This window comes from Limulus polyphemus, unplaced genomic scaffold, assembly GCF_000517525.1.
Source record: "Limulus polyphemus unplaced genomic scaffold, Limulus_polyphemus-2.1.2 Scaffold3425, whole genome shotgun sequence".
Taxonomy (NCBI): Eukaryota; Metazoa; Arthropoda; class Merostomata; order Xiphosura; family Limulidae; genus Limulus; species Limulus polyphemus.
This window is the reverse complement of record NW_013669035.1, coordinates 67,343-76,075: the sequence shown is the minus strand read 5'-3', so window position 1 is coordinate 76,075 and position 8,733 is coordinate 67,343. Positions and strand designations below refer to the sequence as shown.

At 31.9% G+C, this 8,733-nt stretch overlaps 1 protein-coding gene across 2 annotated transcripts in view; it reads right to left on the bottom strand.

The window, feature by feature from the left end:
* LOC106469322 (tyrosine-protein kinase PR2-like) overlaps window positions 1–8,733 on the bottom strand; it is a 62,166-nt gene that overhangs the window by 48,552 nt on the left and 4,881 nt on the right. The window contains exon 1 of one of the 2 annotated variants that reach the window (XM_022397816.1): window positions 1,685–2,512. The exons of the other annotated variant lie outside the window; for it this stretch is intronic. The gene's annotated coding sequence lies outside the window, so the exon portion shown is untranslated. Of the gene's footprint in view, window positions 1–1,684; window positions 2,513–8,733 lie in introns of those variants that run through there. 2 annotated transcript variants of the gene reach the window in all.

Below are 8,733 nucleotides of genomic sequence, written 5' to 3'. Positions count from 1 at the left end.
AGCCGTGACTCTTTCCTTTAATACTGCACCAGAGTTTCAAAATTCTACAACATAGCCTTAGTTCTTTTATCACCTGATGATACCAGGTAAACCTGGTGAAACGTTGTGAATGAAATAAAAGTTTTGCTATGTGCAACCGATAAAAACTTGCGTGAATTTTTTTAAAATATAGTTCTTATTAATACTTAATAGTTTAAAAGTATTTGTTCCATTGGTGTACACATTTTTAGGAAGAAACATGTTTGTAACGACTACTACTGTTGGGAAGGTTAACGATAAGATAAAGGTTCCATTTCTTCAAATTCTACGTTTAGTGTAATTACCGTTCATCATAATCCAAACTACACAAATAAACTATCTTTAAAATTAATTATTCTCACTAGCTATTGTCACTCGTACATACAGCAGTTTCTCGTATGTATGTATATATATATAATAGTCCAATATGTCTTTTTGTCACTATCCCCTGAACAATTAATCCTTGAAATATATATAAATGCTCATTTACAAGAGTAAATTGAATAGAGTAAATTATTCATTTTTTTCAATTCCTAAACTTTCATATTTATATCAACATCCATCTGTCAGTCTTTGTATGTGCTGAACTATCAATCCAACCAGAAAAAAAAAATTATTAAGAACAAAAGGGTATTACACAAAAAAAACAACAAAAAACGAGATTTCCTCCATAGACAGATTGAAAGAAATATTTCGAAGATAGAAGCATGAACGGAAAGAACGCGGAAAGAGAGGAATGTGTTTGTTGTTGTTCTGTTTATTTTTTACTCATCTTGATACATACACGTACATGATTTTATTGTAGCATGTCGAATAAATTGATTTGAATAGAATGTCTCCTCTTTGACACTTCCTATAGAAACGATAACTGTCAAAAATTGCTCACTTCAGTAGCAATCTTTTCTTGCGCTCAGTAAATGGCAAGAAACGGTGGCATCCAGCGGCAAAAAAAAATCCCCACGGCTACTTAGCGAACCTGAGCGCTCTGTTGTGCTGGATGCAATGGGTGCATCCAAACTCAAACATTTTTTCCAACACTGCAATGCAGTCAGTCTCCTTTGCTTAAAAACAAACGCAATACAATTTTCCTTACAGTTATAATACATGAAATGACAATACGGTTGTAAACGGCTGACTAAACGCTTATATTGCATGCACGCTCTGATCCAAGGGATTAGTTGACTGTGCATGTTCTTATTCATCACAATTTTTAGGAAATTTACTGTTGAATTGTTCCAACGGGCATCTGCTAGTTTCCAATATTTCAAAAAACTATAAAATCGACCCATCAATACTTACACACAAACAATCTGGTACAGTATGCAGACATAAGTGTTTTGGCGCCAGTATTAATGACATTAGCACAGTAAAAACAATAGTTGACCTATCAGTGTTCTAAAACATCCCCCAGGTCATCCACAAAGCCTTACATTGTAATTCTTGCCATCTAATTACACACAAAACAGGCCAAAATACGAAAACTTATCTAATATTGATAGAACTTTATTATCAAAAATAAAATACTATTAACACGCTATTTATTTATGTTAAGTATTATTAACGGGTATAAATATACATAAAAATGATACTTAAATTAATGCTCAAAGAAACACGAAAATAATGTTACAAGTTTTGAAACACTATAGTACCAGCCATACACACTTACCAAACAGTATACAATACCCCGTTGACTTCAAAATTCATAATCAACATTCTTTCATTTCCTCCGTATTGAGAGTTAAACCAGGAATAACCAAAGATGGGGTAGCCCCATCATGAGCAGCAAACCAGCAGCTAGTGTTTTAAAAGTGACGATGGTGTTGTTAAAGTTTCGTTTATAGAAAAGGTTAATTCTGTTTTCGTCAGAATTAACGCTTTGATATGCAGCCCAAAGTATATTATAACATTCTGTCTTTTCTATACCTTTGGCCTAGTTTTACACAGACTAAACTAACTGGTTTCCACAAAAGTAGTGTCGACTAAATACGCTAGAACGACCTTTGGATACACTCGAAAAAAAAAGAACACACATAAACAAGCACAATTTATACACTGGCTGTAAGAAGGTTATTTCAGACTGTCGGAAGAATAAGAGAACAAAAGTCCTAGGAGAGTCGGCGACAGGGATATCACGTGCTCACATGGTAGTGAACTCTAATAAAACAGTATCCATGCTTAATTTTTTGTTTTTGTCTCAGTTTTCATGCATAAATTAGCAAGTATCCTCCTGATAGCGCATGTGTCGTACGCTGAAGGTAACTTTTCAAGTGTTTACAGAAAATAAATTACAAGCTGACGTCAAAACAAATATGTAGTACAGGCCGAGGGCTTCGAGGTTGTTGTAACTGAGAACTTGACACACATTTTATCCCAGCTAAACAGTCAGAAAAATAATGCTTAACGAGGGCAAAGTTGAAAAACAAAATCTTCAATTTAGTATAATAGGCTTAATCGAGCTAAACGGTTTAGATTAAAGTCAATGAATGTATAATACTTTTGACACAGTCAAACTTAAGTTCGAAATACAATAACACAAATTATCTACAACTCAAAACTTAATTTATTTTATGGAACGTCTACTTCAAAATCATTTAATTCTTTGTTTTCACAACAAATCTTTTTAATAAGCGCTACGGAAATTCTCATCTTTCCTTGTTAAATATATCCAGAAAAAAGGACCCGCTCTTGGAAGTGTTTCTAAGGGAGACGACACGTAAATACGTACAATTCCAAGCATCCTTCGAGAGCAGCGTGTTGGATACGCACCAGCAGAAGTTGAAATTTATTCTACAAGCAGTTTCCCGTGTTCCAAGTACGGGCGGAGTAGAGGGGTTGTTTTCGCCGAGTTTGAGTATTTAAAATCGATTTTATGGTTGGCTGGTTGTAACATTGTGCCACGGAATATAAATATTGTTTTATTTTACATAATCATGATAATCAAGAAACGTCAAAGTAGCGTGTTTACAGGTACATGTTTTATAGCACTGCGTTGGTAAAGATGTGGTAACTTAGGCTTGGAAACGGCAATCCGTCGACATGTGGCTTAGTAATTAGTTAGAAACATATGGTTTCACTTAAGAATACGACTCTCTCACAATCAGTATTTTACAATATATCATTAAAGTGAGATCTAACGATGAGCCAGTAGTGGACAATGTTCAGTATGCATATATTAAACTATCTATAAGTATCTTTGTTATTTGTTTTAATTAATATTTAACTCAGCATGACTGAAACTTTAAATCAGCATTTAACATATAAATAAATTGAAAAAACAAAAATTTCATTATGTACGTTTAATAACTACACAAATACTAAATGGTAATAACAGCCAAGGTTTCTAACCAAAAACTGTAGACATTATTCTGACCACACCATACTGACACACGTACACACACAGGGGAATTTAACCACACCATACTGACACGCACACACACACAGTGGAATTTAACCACACCATACTGAAAATTGGTGACACACTTAACCACACAACTAACAATTGGTGACACACTTAACCACACTACTAACAACTGCTAACATTTTAACCACACGTTAAAACCATGTTATACAGAACCTTTATGATACCAAGAAATCAAAAAGCTTTCTGAAGCATAAGTTGAGAACATTAAATAAATGCCTAGAAGAAATTATTTTCTGTTGTTGTTCCTAAATAGAATAAACCATAAAAAATTTAAAAATGAAATGCTTCATCTGTTATGTTAGATGTTCCAACGAAAACTTTCTTTATTCATACCCTATGTGAGCACGATTGATTTACAATAGTAAGAACAAAATCTTCAGTTTTTATTGTTTTGGTAGAATGTTACCATTTGTTGCCTATAAGTTTGTTGAAAGGTTAGTAATTATTATCATTAGCTAGTGCAGATAGCCCTCATGTATCTTTGCACAAAATTCATAACAAAAGAATATGGCTTACACTTTCATCTTTGTTTCAACATCAGTAGTTTGTTACCATGGTAATACCAGGGTATACTTTCTTTGGATTTTATTCACATTTTGAAAGTTTCTCTCCTTCAATATTTGAAGACACTTTGTCCCTAATTTAGCAGTGTAAGACTAGAGCGTAGGCAGCTAGTCATCACCACCCACCACCAACTCTTTTACCAATGAATAGTGGGACTGACCATCACATTAAAATGCCTCCATGGCTGAAAGGATAAGCATGTTTGGTGAGAGGGATTCAAAACCTGTGACCCACAAGTTGCAAGTTGAGCACCCTAACAACCTGGCCTGTTAAAGAGTAGTACCTCTACTGAGAGATTATCACAGACGGAAGAATCTAAATGAAAAAGAAATACAGATCAGTATTCATATGTACATGTTGGGTTAGTTTCCACTCCTTCTCATCTCCCTAAACCTTTCTCTTGTAAAATTTCCTTTTTTACAATTTAATTGCTTGTTAATAGTTTCATGATAGTTAATTTGAGTATCAAAATATTGTACTATAACAGTATTTCTAAGTGATAAGTGACAAGGTCTGGTATTAAAAATAACACTTATTTAAACAGAAAAATTACATACATCTTTCACAACTTTATCATAAGACTATAACTGCATCTCTATATTGTTGGAATCTGATCAATATGCCTTCATATGTAAGATGTTAATGTCGTCATCATCATATGTATTTGTGTCTCAAGGTTTTTACATAAGATGTTAACATCAATATCATCTAGAAACCTTCAATTTATAACTAAAAATTTCTCCTTCACAGCAAAAGAACTATAAGAGTTTCTATGAAACTATCATATTACTTGGAAGGCTATTCAAGTTAAGTAGTCATTATTGTATCCTCAAGCTATACACAAAGAAACCACACAGAGTTAAGCAGTGACTATTATAACTTAAAGCTATTAATAAAACAACTTATTTCCTGTAAAAAAATCAATATCATAAACCACCCTATTCAGTAAAATTCTAATCTTCCAAGAAAAAATCCCAGCTGAAATGATAACGTTATTAATGACATCTAGTTTGATACCTAAAATACAATACATTAATTCATAAACATTTACACATTTTGTGTTTCTTTAGTCATAACAATGAACTCATTTTTACAAGTTTTCTACAATCGAATAAATCTTGGAAGAAAATTACATCTAAAGTTTATCACTTATCAATAATTAATTATCATTCAAATACTTTAGAAACCAGAATTCAAGAATATCAGACCTCACTATTAATAATATAGTTCTGTTTTAAAACACTTAAGTTTAAAACAATCTACTAATTGTATAAAATGTGTAGAATACAGCTACCATGTCAATTTGAACAACATTTACAGTGTAATAACTGAAACAGGACATTTGTTTCAGGTCCCAAACTTCCAGTCAAGGACATGGCACACTTCCAAAAAAAAAGACAACATGAACAGAACTTTCTTGTTAGTCTAACTTTTAATGTTTTCATGAGACCACATGGCATCTCACCATGTAAGACACAGATACTACAGTTAGCCCAAATGTATACATGTATGTATTCTAAGTAAGCATATTTGTATCAAGGCTAATAAAATTAAGTCCTAAAAGACACTGATAAAGCAAAGCATATATCACAGGTACTAATGTTCCATGTATAACTTATTTAATTCACCAATTCAAGGTTCTTCTCAGAGAATTTCTTCTGAAGGAGAAGAATATTATTTGATGACTGATGTGACAGGCACATTTGAGTACCAAAGGTGCAGAATGTCTAAATATAGTATTGTTGTATTCCCCAACTGTTATATTTACAAATATGTCTAAAATGTTGCAGTATTGACCCTTCCATTATGGGCTGAGTGGAATCCACCCAACTAGTATCCATGAGAGTAATTATACTATGATTTTTTCACAATGTAAGCACATCTTAACAAAATTTTGCAGGTAACTGGTAAATATTACAAGGTTTACATACACAAAATATCAGGTTTTTAAATTAATTATTAAGATTTTTTAATTAAAGATTTTCTCATAAACCTTTTTCTTTCAGAACGTTGACTATCCAACTTCTAAAGCAATTTTGATTTTAAGATTAAAAATACTTTAATGCATTAGAACATTTTCAAATTTCACATGCAAAATTTTTACAATCTCCAGATAATTATGAAATCTTTTGTTTAAAAAACTATTATATTTGTTATTTTCACTAATGTATTTCTGTATGAGTTGGCTCGATATGACCAATTTCGTAACCTCAATAAAAATTAGGAAAAATATATAAATTATGCTTTTTTCATTCTTCATTGTAGAATGACTACAAATTATAACACAAAATTTTAGACTAACAACCTTAAATCTTATAATGTTATACATTTATATATATTTATTATTATTATTATTATTATAATATTGACCTTCCAACCGTGCCTGCTAACAATATAGAAGTGACAATGATGCGGCACTCGTGTTACCATATCCAATAATATATAACTGACCTTTAGTCTTTACAAAGTAACTTGTCTTGGCTGTATTTTAGTGGACTAGTATTTTGTAAAAATACATTCACATTTGATATATTATACATTATATATACATTATTTGTATTTACAAATAAGTTCTTAAACTTATTTTTCTTAAAACACAGAACAGTAAATAAAGTAAAGTAAACAATTATCTCTTCTAGTTACGACCTTTGTACTCAGTTGCCGCTTGTTGTAGGTTGCTAAGCCTTATGAAGTTTTCCATGTGGAGGATGTAAAAAAGAATTTTTTTTTATGTATCATATATACATTTTAAATAACCAAAAAAATTCATAAATTACTACATCAATACCATAGAATTCCACTATAATTTATCAAGCATAGTAACTAGGCTGTATCTGGTTCTAAAAAAATATTAAATTTCAACCTCACTAAAGACTTACCTCATTGTTTGAAATCGTGTGTGAAAAGAATGAAATTATTACAATAACATGCCAAAATGACTGAAAAAAAACCACTAGGGAGACATTCTGAGCTTTCGATTGGTTATTCATGTCATATATAGAAGTAGGTGTATATAAGAGATCATTTCTAAAAATGGAAAGAGGTGGGCGGAGGGGCCACTATTTGATTCTGTACAGGAGCGATTTTTTAAGAAATAGAAAAGATAAGATGTTCTTATTTTATATTTTAGTTTGTCAATATCGATAGTTTGAGTTCCTAATTCGTATGAAACTGTATATTTTGTATTTTGACATCACAAACATCTAATTTGAATCAGTGCTGCATTCAACATACCACGACACACACAAAAATCAATGTTTAGCTGTGTTTTTTTAATATTTACTTTTAAATTAAGAAATTAGCTAATGTATAACACAAAAATTTGAATTATAATCTACAATTTGATACCAGACTTATTGACATACATTCATAAAATATTAGTTCAATAAAATTTTGCAAGTCAACAAATGAGATGACATGGCCTTTGACACGTGACCCATCGAGCTAGGATTTAAGGAAACATAGCTTTTTCATACTAGCAATTATCACCTAGAAATAAAATCCTCAAATTTGCAAAACATCTTGTGGGAAACATGGATCTCCTTCCCACCATGTGAAAGGAAAACCTCTGCTAATAGTAACATTTTGATACTGACAAAAGGGATAGAAGATCTTGATGAGAACTTGTGTCAGAACAATGATAAATTTTGACCTTTCTGTAATATCCAGTTTTCGTTATGCTACAGATTATGCATAGATTCAGAACCTAAGTTATACAAGCCTCATGAAATGTTAGTGAGACTATGACCAAACAGCATCAATACCCATATGATGATTAAATACATTCAATCTTCCTAGACTTTATTCTTCTTATGATCTGAATGATGAAAAGGAATCATTCTAGCCAATTTGTTATACAAGAATAACTTTGTTTATTAATTTTAGTCTTGATCTGAATAGTTAGCTTGCTTTTGATCAGTGTTCAATGTGCTTAATTCACTGCTTTATGATACTAGCTATGTAAAAACAAAATGGAATTCTCAATAGCCATGGCACTTCAATAAATACATTCAATCTTCCTGGATTTTATTCTTATGATCTGAACGATGAAAAGGAATCATTTTAGCCAATTTGTTATACGAGAATGCAAAAGGGAATTCTCAATAGCCATGGCACTTGAAAATTTTTTGAACAGGATTATAGTAAATTAATCTGAGACCTTTGTTTCCCTTTTTATTAGCTATATTTTTGTGCACCAGCAATACCAAGCATGGAGTACACATATACCCAATTAAATTTTATTACTCATCAGGATCTCTGCTAGTCTACCCTCAAATTCAAATTATTTTAGGCAGGATTAGAATAAATTAATCTATGAAGCCTTGAGCATGGTAAATATATCAATCAAATGGGTTTGACCTCCTGAGTCCAAAACTGTAATTGGAGCTCAAATAGGTTAAGAGATGACAGAGCTTGTAGTTGAAAAAAACAAACAGCCATTCTATGAGTCACTCAGCTGTGGTGACAAATGGTAGCAACATTTCACTAAGGACCTCAGTGCTTTTAAAGCCTTGAAGCATTTGCACAACTATGCAAACAAGATCTAACACATCTTCCATGGAAAGATTTTTCTGTGCAAACAAGATCTAACATCTTCCATGGAAGGATTTTACTGTGCAAACTAAGATCTAACGCATCTTGCATGGTAGGATTTTACTGTGCAAACAAGATCTAACGCATCTTGCATGGTAGGATTTTACTGTGCAAACAAGATCTAACGCATCTTCCAT